This window comes from Hyaena hyaena, unplaced genomic scaffold, assembly GCF_003009895.1.
Source record: "Hyaena hyaena isolate Hyena2069 unplaced genomic scaffold, ASM300989v1 scaffold_262, whole genome shotgun sequence".
Taxonomy (NCBI): domain Eukaryota; kingdom Metazoa; phylum Chordata; class Mammalia; order Carnivora; family Hyaenidae; genus Hyaena; species Hyaena hyaena.
In genome coordinates, this window is record NW_024080895.1 from 1,318,112 (window position 1) to 1,331,022 (window position 12,911).

At 39.9% G+C, this 12,911-nt stretch overlaps 1 pseudogene; it reads left to right on the forward strand.

The window, feature by feature from the left end:
* Positions 1–6,420: 6,420 nt before the first annotated feature.
* LOC120240789 lies at positions 6,421–7,368 on the forward strand (annotated as a pseudogene).
* The last annotated feature ends 5,543 nt before the right edge of the window (positions 7,369–12,911 follow it).

Here is a 12,911-nt window from a genome sequence, read left to right on the forward strand (position 1 = left end):
GTATAGATAAACCACATCTTCTTGATCCATTCATCTGTTGATGGACACTTAGGCTCTTTCCATGTTTTAGCTATTGTGGAGAGTGCTGCTATATAGGAGGATTAGGAGGAACTTGACGGAGGAACAAGGGGGAGAAGAAGGGCGGTAATGGTGGGGGAAAGGGAGAGAGGCAAACCATGAGAGACTCTTGAATGCTGACAAAAACTGAGGACTGATGGATGTGGGGGGAGGGGGAGATGGGCATGGAGGAGGGCACTTTGGGGATGAGCACTGAGTGTTATGTAGAAACTAATTTGACAATAAACTATTTGTAAAAAAAAAAAATAAATAAATAAATAATAAAAAATAAAAAAATAAAAAAAATAAAAGACCATTCTGATTTCATTTCTTTACTGAGTATGATCTTTGGGTTTAAGATTTTGCAAGATCTTTTCATTTGTGCCAATGCCATTAAATTTCCTTTCACTAAACTAGAAACCAGTGATTTCAATCTGCAAATTAGCTCCATAAAATCACAAGATGTTGGAGAAGAAGTTGTTGCAAATAGGATAACGAGATCATACACTTGAGTTGTTCTTCCCTCCACCTTGACAAACATTTAACTGCTACCCTTAACAAGCAAATAAGACAATATGGTAACCAAATTATTAATAATAACTTATGTGCATAAAAGATAATGCTATCCTCCCTTCTGGCATCACTTTAAGTCATTTTGGATGCAGCTATACTATCTTCTCATCCCTCCACCCCCAAAGCCAGGTCAGCCACCTCTGTGAGATAGGAATAGCTGGGAATAGTCTATTTTCAACTCAGTCAAGTAGGAATTCAACCCACAAACATTAGGCCATTTTTACATGAGTTTCACAATGACCTGACCCAAAAACGATGAGGGCTATATTAGTGTCTCACACCTACTGAGTTTGGAAAGTAGTTTCCTTGATTGTTGATTCAAAATGAATTTTAATTAAACAGTAATTTAGTATGAGATCTGATGTAGACCTGAATTTCATCATGGAACTACTGACAAGGCTTTCTAAGTAGTCTCCTTATGTCCAGATTCTCTCCCCTCTCATCTACTCTGCAGCCAGACCATGTCAGCCTTGAACTCAAAAAAAGACTGTGTTTGTAACACACACATATCAACCACATGTTATCTATGACCTTATTGTCTATTATTGTCGCTTACTGTCATATTGTCCATACATTAGTCATCATGAGCTCTTCAAGGGCTTACTCTCCTTTTAGGCCACTTCTTTTCAGTAAGAAGCACACTTATGTGTATAATATAGACATTCAACACAACTGATATATTCACTGTGGAAAAAATGCATTCCCCCTACAATTAAGATGTTACTCTCCTCTCTTGACCACATGTTGAAATAGGTTTCTGACATTACAAACCATGCAAGAAAGTAATACAATAACCTTACAAATAAAAACCAGTCACAAACCATGAAAGGGTGTGCTTCTCAAACCTTAGAGAATACTTACGCTGGAATTTTAAAAAGAGGGGGAATTTTTTAAAATAAAAATTTAACTCAGGTCTCAGGAATAAAGTAGAAATAAGACCATATGTTTGAGACACAGGATTCCTCATGTTAATGTAGGAAAAACATTTTTTGAAGGCATGATTCAACACTTCATTTAAAGTTAGTAAAGGGTGGGGCACCTGGGTGGCTCAGTCAGGTAAGTGGCCAACTTCAGCTCATGTCATGATATCAGGGTCTGTGAGTTCGAGCCCCACGTCAGGCTCTGTGCTGACAGCTCAGAGCCTGGAGCCTGCTTCCCATTCTGTGTGTGTGTCTCTCTCCCTCTGCCCTTCCCCTGATTGCTCTCTGTCTCTCTGTCTCTGTCTCTGTCTCTCTCTCTCAAAAACAATAAACATTAAAAAATTCAAAAAATATATTAAAAAATAATAAAGTTAGTAAAGAGAAAAAATCTTCAACTGCCAAGAAATTATCTGAGTAATTGTATTATGTAAGAAGTTCCTGTGTAATATTTAATTATAAAATTTAATAATCTATCAATTAATTCAATAATTAATAAAGATTGATTGGATATCTTCTATGTAAGAGGAACTGTATTAATTCTAAGGATAGCATGTTGATTTTTTTTCTTCTACAGGACATGAAAACCAACAATTACAATCCAATATAATAGTTTCTTTAATGTTGGTCTGTACAAAATGCTGAACCTGAAGTCTGTGAGGAAGAGACAGTGAAGGCTTCACAGCATTTCAGCTGAATGAGATTTGGAGGAAGAATAGGATTTTATTCAGTGGGCAGGTGGATTACAAGACTCATGGTAGAAGCTTTTAGTGCTCGCCCCTGTCTGGTTCTCTCTCTTTCCAGGCACAGAGGAGGATTATACCTCCCCACTCTTTTGTAGTTAGGCAGAGCTACATAACTAATTCTGTCAGTGAGCCAGGGGTGGAAATAACATGTGCCACTTCCAAGCTGAAGCACTTAATTGCTAGTGCAAAACACTCCAGTGCTTTTTATCTGCCTTAACAACTAGGGAAGTTGTATGTATCAGAAAGTGTAGTTACCCAATGATGGAAACTGGCAACCTGGGTGTCTGAGTGACTTTGTGGAGCAGAACCATTTGCTGAACCATGATAGGCATTATGACATGGACAAGAAATAAATTGTGTGCTAAGCCATTCAAATTTGGGGATTGTTTTGTTATTTCAGGTAGAGGTAAAACATTTAAAAATAAAAGAAAGGAAGAATAGACAAGTCTCCCATGCAAAAGAATTTGTGCCTTCTAGGAAATGTAGTACAGTTCCACATTCCATAAGTGTGGACTGTGCACAGTGACTTCTTTCCAAAGAATGCAGCAAAGAAGGGGGTGGGGAGGAGAGATTAATTTTACAGTGGAGAGGGGCGCCTGAGTGGCTCAGTCGGTTAAGCGTTCAACTTCGGCTCAGGTCATGATCTCACGGTTCGTGTGTTTGAGCCCCGCGTCGGGCTCTGTGCTGACGGCCAGCTCAGAGCCTGGAGACTGTTTTGGATTCTGTGTCTCCCTTTCTCTCTGACCCTCTCCTGCTCACGCTGTCTCTCTCTCTCTCAGAAATAAAACATTAAAAAATTTAAAAAAATAATTTTCAGTGGAGAAACCTAACAAATTCTACTTCAGCCAATGGATCAAGATTAATATCAACAGTGATAAGTTATGTTGATAAAATGCATCCTAGATATGATGTAAAAATAGGACATACCCTCCATGGGCTTCCTCTCCAAAATATATAACCCTAGCCTAATCATGAGGAAAACATCAGGTAAATCCCAATTAATGGTCATTCTATAAAATATTTGACCAATACTCATCAAAACTGGCTAGGTCATCAAAAACAAGGAAAGTTTGAGAAATTATTACAGCCAAAAGGAACCAAAAGAGACATAACAACTATATGTAACGTGGTACCTTGGATGGGATCCTGGAGCAGAAAAAGGATATTTGGCAAAAATAAAGAAATCTGAATAAATTACGAACTTTATTTAATAATAACATGTCAACATTGGTCTATTAATTGTAACAAGTGTACCATACTGATATAAGATGTTAATATTAGAGGTAAGAGGGTATGGGGTGTACTGAAACCATCTGTGCTATCTTGTAATTTTTAGGTAAATCTCGTACTATTCTAAAATAAAGTTGATTTTTTAAAATAAGGTGTGAGATAGTACATGGAGTGTTCTGTAAATTCCTTTTTTTTTTTTTAATTTTTAATTTTATTTATTTTGAGAGAGAGAGAGAGAGAGTGCATGAGCACAAATAGGGGAGGGGCAGAGAGAGAAGGAGAAACAGAATTCCAAGCAAGCTCCACACCATCAGTGCAGAGCCCAATGTGGGCCTCTAACTCACAAACTGTGAGATCATAACCTGAGCAGAGATCAAAAGTTGGATGCTTAACCAACTACGTTACCCAGATGCTCCTGGAAATTTCTTTTATTTCTTTCTTTTTATTTTTTTAATGTTTATTTTTGAGAGAGAGAGAGAGAGAGCAAGAAAGCACAAGTGGGGGAGGGGCAGAAAGACAGGAGACACAGAATCTGAAGCAGGCTCCAAGCTCTGAGCTGTCAGCACAGAGCCTAATGTGAGGCTAAATTTACCAGCCATGAGATAATGACCTGAGCGGAAATTGGACACTTAACCAACTGAGCCACCCTGGCACCCCTGGAAAGTTTCTTTTATTTTTATTTATTTTTTATTTTTTTAAATGTTTGATTGATTGATTGATTGATTGAGAGAGACAGGGTGCGTGAGCAGGGGAGGGTCAGAGAGAAAGGGAGACACAGAATAAGAAACAGGCTCCAGGCTTTGAGCTGGCTGTCAGCACAGAGCCTGATGCGGGGCTCGAACCCACGAACCCTGAGATTATGACCTGAGCCGAAGTCGGACCCTTAACCGACTGAGCCACCCAGATGCCCCTGGAAGTTTCTTTTAAATTGAGGAGCGAATAGAAGGGTTTGGGTAGGTAAGCAAAAGATCTTTTATGCTATTCAAAGGCTGGGTGAGAAATCTATAGAAGATCTATGGATAGGTTTCAGGGGTATTGCAAAACCTCTGAAATTTTGATGAAACAAGGAAATAAGGGCTTACTTCTCTTTAAAAAAAAAACCCTCAAAAATTTTATGAAATTTTATTGTGTATATGTATGTTTTTCTCAGAAGAAAGTCAAAAGCTTTATTATTTATTTGTTCTTAAAAGGAAAAATACCTAAAATATGTTAATAATCCTTGCTGAAGACAATGTAGAAACTCCAAAATATTCTGAGCAAGAAAATTGACATAAGTACATTTTTTGCATAAAAACATCACTTTTGGTTAGTACAGACTAAAGTCATAGTGTGTGCATGTATTTGAAGAAGAAAGGCAGAAGTGAAGGCAAGATGATAATAAAGACAGTGATCTTCAAATCTTTTGGATTGTGGTCCACTTCACAAGAGGAAGAAATGATCCCATAACTTACCTTACCATACCACTGCCACTTTCCTAAGGAAGAAGAACTGAGTCATTAGGATGAAATGTCATTTTTTCAAAAACCAAAGTTTGGTGGAATAATATATGTATCTATATCTACACCTATACCTATATATATCTATATAGAGATATAGATATGTATCTACTTTAGCATTCAGGTTGTAAGTGTGCATCGTTTGTCTATAAAAATGAAAAAAAAATCAGTTTTGATCAGTTCATACTCTTAGGAGGACTGTGGGCTGCAAATCATTCTTTGAGAGACTGCTGTTACAATCTACAGGAGAAATAATAACAGGCCAAGGTACAAGAAGAGAGGAGGTACAGAGCGGAAGGGACAGATAAAACCTACCAAAGGATCAGAGTCAGCAGAATTTTTTGATTGCTTGGATGAGGAGATATAAGGCAGAGGGGAAAAGCCGACTTGATTTCTTGGCATCTGGTGAACCAGTTATGGGGCATGCGGGGTGGCACGTAAAGCTGGAGGAGGACAGGGTGGGTAGGAGATGATAATTCTGAATACGTTTGAGATCCCAAGTGGCCACACGTGGTAGGCAACTGGATCCTGGGGCATTTCAGTTGAGCCAAGGGGTTCTGGGCTGGAGCTCTAAGTTTCTATCTTAGGAAAGTGAAACATTTATATTGTGGTTTGAGTTCTCTACCATTTACAACAAGAAATAGGAATTTCAATTTTTAAAAGGAATCGAATAATACATCTTAAAGTAAAATAGACAACCAAGATTAGGGAGGGGAGAAGTCAGAGAGTCAGGATATCTAAGAATCCCTGAGATACAGCAAGAGCAACTACACATTTATGATTAGAAATTCTTGCTGAAGTTTCCATTGTCTAATTTCTTGAAATTCTGTTCCACACACCTTTATTTCTCCTTCCCAGTCTTTCCCCCTTTACATCATGGAATTTAAGTGTTCATTATTTGTTGCTGCTGCTGTTGGGGCTGTTTTACTTTTCATTAGTATATAATTTACTTTTAGCAAAGTTCACAAAATTTAAGTGTATGGCTGAAGGAATTTTTACATATTTCTGTGTAACCAACAGAAATCAACTTCTAGACTATACCCAGCAATCCAGAAGGTTCATTTATACGTCCTTCTAATCAACATTTCTCCAAAGTTAGCCACTGTTTTGATCTGTATTACTATTAGTTTTTCCTGTTGAGCTTCATAAAAATGGAATCAGAGAGTATGTTTTCTTCATGTGTGGCTCACCTCATTCCATAGTAGGTCTCCTAGGCTCACTTATGTGTTGCCACTCTCTTGCAGTAGTTCATTTTTCCTGTGTAATATTACTTTGTATAAATGTACCACAGTTTGGCTCTCTCGCTGCTGCCGCTGTGAGCACCTGCACTGCCCGCTGTTCTCTGCCTCTCCTCTCCAGGCCAAAGGCTGGGGGACCAGACCAGAGTGAGACACGGGGACCATGTTCCAATGCAAGCTAACTGTCCTTGACTACAACAACCCTGCTGGCTTTAACTGCAAAGATGAAACAGAAATTAGAAACCTTAGGGGCGCCTGGGTGTCTCTGTCGTTTAAGCATCCAACTTTGGCTCAGGTCATAATCTCATGAGTTTGAGCCCTGGGTTGGGGCCCCTGGTGTCAGCACACACCCACTTCACAAACTCTGTCTCCACCATAGCCCCACCACCCGCACCCCCCCACCTGCTGCCCTCTCTGCCTCTCCCTCACTTGATCTCTCTCTCTCAAAAATAAACATTAAAAAAAAATAATTTAGAAACTTTATTGTTTGGCTTGAAGACCAGAAAATCAGATGCTATAAGATCGAAGACAGATAATTTAAGAAACATCCACAGTAGTGATTGGCCCAAGTTCTTTGAAAAGTATCTCAGAGATGTTAACTGTCCTTTCAAGATTCAAGATGACAACACGTAATTGACTGGCTTCTTGGTTTAGCTATCAGACTTGAATATGGAGATAATGCTTAAAAGTACAAAGATTTGGTAGCTGATGACACAAAAAATGCTGACATCACAACTAAAAATGCAGAGCCATTGATTAATTTGGATGTAAATAATCCCAATTTCAAGGCTGGTGTAATGGCTTTGGCTAACGTTAAGATTCAATGTCATGATGATTACCTGGTAATCTTAAAGCAATTTGCATTTTGGTCCAGGGTGCAGTTGTTAAAGCAAATCAAACAAAAGAGATCTTGCCTATTGCTTTAGACAAACATATTCTTGGTTTTGACAGATGGGATGCAGTTTTTAATGGAGCTGCTCGAATTCTGTGATTGCTGCATATACAATTGCTCAGAGACCAACAGACAAAAATTAATGAAGCCATAGTCGCTGTTCAGACAATTATTGACGATCCAAAGACAGACCACAGATCGGGGAAACTTGGAAGATGAACATTTTAGGATTTCATCTTTCCATCTGCTTAGTACAATAGAGAACCATCCATACTTTGGCATATGTTTAGAAATCAAATGTCACGTTTTTGAAGGACGAATCTTAGAAAAGTGACTATGTCCTTGAGATTTACCATCATCGCTCTTTCTTTAGTGGAGTTCAGGAAAGTGAGAAAAAATATACTACAATTTATCCATTCTAGTATTGGTGGATTATTTTTTCATTTTTTTTGTAAATATGAATAAAGCTGCTATGCACATTCCTGCACGTGTTTTTGGTAGACATATGCATGCATCTTCTTGAGTATCATCCAATAAATGGAACTGTTGGGTCTAGCACAGGTGTTTGTTTGGCTTTAGTAAATTCTGCCAGTGTTCCAAAATAGTTGTGCATCCTTGTACTTCTACCAGTAGTGATTAGAGTTCCCATTTCTCCATACTCCTGCTATTACCAGACTTTTCACTGTAGTCTATCTGGTGGGTAGTATCTCATTGTTTCCAAGTTAAATAGCAGCTTTTTTTTTTTTTTGAGCTATAACATACATAAAGCAAACTTCACATATTAAGTGTCCAAATTGGTGTTCTGACGTATGCATACATCCATGAAACAATCATCACTAAGACACTGAATATGTCCATCATCTCCAAAAGTTTCCTGTGCCCCTTTGTAATGTCTCTTTCCCCTCATCCTCACCTTCCTATTTCTAAGCAACCACTGATTTGCTTTCTGTCACTACAAATTCACATTTTCTGGAGTTTTAGACAAATGGAATCCCACCATAGGTATGCTTTGTTGTCTGGGTTCTTTGAGCCAACAATTATTTTGAGATTCATCCATATCATTGCATATATCAATAGTCCATGATTTTGTTGCTGAGCAGTGTTCCATTGTATGGCTATCTCACAATTTGGTATTCCATTCAGCTATTGATGGACATTTGGGCCCTCAAATTTCCAATTTGCGGTTATTGGGAAAAAAGAAAGCTGTTATGAGCATTCATGTCCAAGTCTTTGTATGGACATATATTTTCTTTCTCTTGGGCAAATACTTATGTTTATAAAGCCTGGATTACATGGTACATCCATGTTCAACCTTTAAAGATATTGCCAAACTGTTTCTCAAAGTGGTTTTAACACTTTACATTCCCACTACAAGCATGCTTGCCAATACATGGTGTGGTCTCTCTTTTTAATTTTAGCCATTCTAGTAGGTATGAAGTAGTATCTTAAGTTGCATTTCCCCAATGACAACTGATGTAGAACATTTATTCACGTGATAATTTGCCATCTTTGGTTCATGTTCTTTGGTAAAGTGTCTGCTGAAATCTTTTGCTCATTTTAAAAAATGGATTGTTTTCTTATTGCTGAGGGTTTTTTTATGTTTATTTATTTTCTGAGAGAGAGAGAGAGCGCAATCCAGGGAGGGGCAGAGAGGGAGAGGGAGAGAGAAAGCCCAAGCAGGCTCTGTACTGACAGTGCAGACGTGGGGCTTGAACTCTGAACGTGAGATCACGACCTGAGCAGAAGTCAGACGCTTAACCGACTAAGCCACAGAGGCGCCCCTTCTTATTGTTTTGAGAGTTCTTTAAATACTCTAGAAACAAGTCCTTTAGCAGATATTTGCTTTGTAATACTATCTTCTAGTCTGTGACCTATGACTTGTCTTTTAGTCTCCTAACATGGTCTTTTGAAGAATAATAGTTTTAAGTTGTGATGAAGTCCAACTTATCGGTTTGTTCTTTAATGGATTCTGCTTTTGGTCTTGTATCTAAGGTCCAAAGATTTTCTTCTATGCTTTTTTCGAGACAGTATTAGGTTTCACATTTAGGTCTACAATCCATTTTGAAATTATTTTTATATGATATGCCAAAGTATGAATCCAAATTGATTTTTGCATAAGCATGCATGCACACGCATACACACGCACACACGCACGTCTTCCAGAGAAAAAACTGTAATCTCAAAGAAAATAGATTTCTTTCTGGGTGGTGGTTGCCACAAGGACCATTTCCAGATGCACCGCCTCTTCTCTGTCAGGCCACTGGAATTTAACTTGATCTGTAGTTGAGCTGTGTCTGGCTATGCTGTGGTTTTAATTTGAGGCAGTTCACCACTGGCTTCAGATGTGTTAAGACTGGGATCAGGACTTTCCTTTCAGCAGAGCCTGGGATCTGAAAGCTAACAAGATCCTAGAGACCCACCTGGGCTTCATGGCCAGGTCATCAGTCTTCAGAACTATGGAGTTATCTCCTTTACAGCCAAGCTGCCAGGTTATTGGCTTGCTGGGGAGGTTACTTTGTTATTCAGTCTAGCTTCCTTCTTCTGTGCTTAGAGATCTCCTTCAGCCTTGCTGTCCATCCTCTGACCTTTGAAGGGAAGCTACCCTTCTCTCCATAAAGGTCCAGAATGCCTCAGAGAGTTTTGTCCCAGTGTGCCTGCTGAGCTTTCATGCTTTGGTAGTTGGAAGTCTGTATTGCTTGTGAGGACTCCTGACTCATCTTCAGACCCTCGTAGTTGGACCCTGGAGTACCTCTGGTGGATTTCTCTCCACTCTCCTGGGCTGTTCCTCTTGACTCAACTTGTGGGAGACTCTGTACACCTTAGGAGAGGACCTCTTTCAGTTTTCCTTCTCTCCTCCCAACATTTTGCCCACTTACCCTGAGTAAGGACCCATAAGAGAAACTGAATGGGTGGACGCAGGCTTGCTCTTGGCTGCGTGTCCTTGGAATTTTGATCAGTCGTGGCAGCCCATATCTGCCCATTAAATGTTGACTAAAGTTTAACTAATTTCTTGTTACACCCATGTATGGCAGGTTCTTTTTTCCTGTTGTTGCTCCAGTGATGAGAGCAGCCGTATGTCTCTTCTTTCCTGGAAGGACTCATTACTTTGAGCGTTTCTTTGTGTTTCTTTTCTTTCTATGTTTCCTGTGTCTTCAGCTCTCTAAAGCATTTTTTAAAAGTATGTTTGGCTTGTTAATATGACATTGACAGGGGTGCCTGGGTGGCTCAGTTGGTTAAGTGTCTGACTTTGGCTCAGGTCATAATCTCGCAGTTCGTGAGTTCAAGCCCTGTGTCGACCTCTGTGCTGACAGCTCAGGGCCTGGAGCCTGCTATGGATTCTGTGTCTCCTTCTCTCTCTCTCTGCCCTCCCTCCCTTCTCAAAAATAAATAAACATTAGAAAATTTAAAAAATATATGACATTGACAGTCTTTTGTCATTTTCTACAACTAAATCAGAAGCAGAACTGAGATTTGTTCTTAATTTGAGAATTGTGCCTTTACAAATAAATTTAGAATTATGGCTAAATGGGTAACTAAGGTTAAGAGAGAAGAAGAAATTTGCCAAAGTGAAAAAATAAGGTAGGGGCTATCTTAGCTCAGGCTGCCATAACAAAATACTGTGGACTGGGTGGCTTAAACAAAAAGAATTTATTTTTTCCAAGCTCTGGAGGCTGAAGTCCAAGATCAGGGTGCTAACACAGTCAGGTTCTGGTGGGAGCTCTCGTTCTGGTTTGCAGATGGCCGCATTCCCTCTACAGCCTCACGTGGCAGAGAAGGTGTCTCTTTTCTTGTAAAAGTACCAGTTTTATTGCGTCAGAACTATACCCTTAGGAACTCATTTGGCCTCAATCACCTCTTTAAAGGCCCCATCTCCAAATACAGTCACACTGAAGGTTAAGCTTTCAACATATAAATCTGAGGGAAACAATTCATTCTATGGCAGGAGCCTAGCTGAATTATAACCTAGAGCTTTTATTTCCAGTCTTTCCAGGGTAAAGACTAAGAAGGTAAGTATAGGGTCGAGGGGCTTAAGGTCAGGTTATAGTTTTGACTCAGCTACGACATCAGAAAATCCCAAGTTTACATTCTGGCTCTGTACTAAAACTGTGGAATATTGTGAAGGAACTTCATTTCACTGAGCTCTAGTTTCCTAGGAGATGTGAGAGTTCATTGGGATCATATATGAAAAGTGACTATCTGTCTTGATTGTACCTGTGGCATTTTAATTTATGGAGGTGACTGAATGATGATATAGAAAGGCTAATGTCATTGAAAGATTTTATTGTTACTCAGTTCCCAGGAGGGGCACATAACAACGCCACACAGGGCCACCGGGGGGAAGCACTCTGGTCAGGAGACAGAAGGAATTAGGGGAAAGTATGACCCAGAGTTTTTATTGTGCTTTCCACAGGAAGGAAGAAATGAGGCAGGGTAAACAGCTTGGATAGACTGGTTTGAATAATGTCAGTGTTCTCTAGGCTTGGGGTGGTCTCTAGTTGTTTGGTACATGGCCCTGAGGTGATTTAGGGCAGGAGAAATACTAGCTTGGTACATGAGAGTTAGATAAAGGGGAGGGTTAGCTGGATCAGCATGTCTGCATATGAAAGGTATGTTCTCAGGCAAGCTATTTACTATTTCTAGGAATTAGCTAACCCTGGAAGGCGCAGTCTCTCCCCACCCAGCAAGGCCCCCAACATGTCAAACCAACATAAAACTTGAAAAATAAAGACATGATGAACACACTCTCCCAGCTCTTGGCATGTTAGTATAGGCTTTATGAGTGCTTGTCTCTCCGTTTCACAGTCCCTCTGTTGCCAACCCCACTATCACCTCAGCAGCTTCTGAAAGATGATTCACCGTTTTCTCTGGGGTGGTCCAGGCCTTTGTTTCTCTCTGTCATAGCCACAATTGATGCACCTTGCCTGAATGAGGCTTAGAGCCCTGTTAAAAGGAAGCCCTTCTAGACCATGTTGGAGGTGGGAGGGCATGAACATGGAATAAGAGTAATCTGTGGGGGGCCAAATTGTTTAGGGACAGACATCCCTATTCTGGAACTGAAAGAAAAAGAGTCCTAGTTTGAAGCCCCCCAGGACGTCAATCATGGGTCACTGTACATCAGCATCCTGGCAACAGAGATGACAAGCAGAAAATCTATAAATCTATTCCTCTTGACTGAACTGCCCACATGTTTCAGCAACAACTGGTCTCCAGACTGCTGTAAAGGACAGTCTGTTAGCCTCTCTTCAAGAAAGAGTAAGGCTGAGGGGCGCCTGAGTGGCTTAGTCGGTTAAGCGTCCGACTTTCGCTTAGGTCATGATCTCACGGTTCGTGGGTTCGAGCCCCACGTCGGGCTCTGTGCTGACTGCCAGCTCAGAGCCTGGAGACTGTTTCAATCTGTGACTCCCTCTCTCTCTGACCCTCCCCTGCTCACGCTGTCTCTCTCTCTCTCTCCTAGAAATAAATAAGACATTAAAAAAAATTAAAAAAAAAAAAAAAAGAAAGAGTAAGGCTGAGCAACAGCTATGATGAACATGTTATTTTCTTGAGATGTCTGGGCTGTGCAACTTCAGGATAAAGTAGAGGTAAATAGGATAGATACTCTAGGGTTAGAGTTAGGTACTATTTGGATTCCTTGAACATCAAAGAAAAAGACACTGATAGAAGACAGAACAATTTTCTGTTGAAGTGACCAAGTAGGGTCTTAATTGTTAAAGCACCACTCAATGTCAAAGCAGGACACTAAGAAAGAACAACATTCAGGA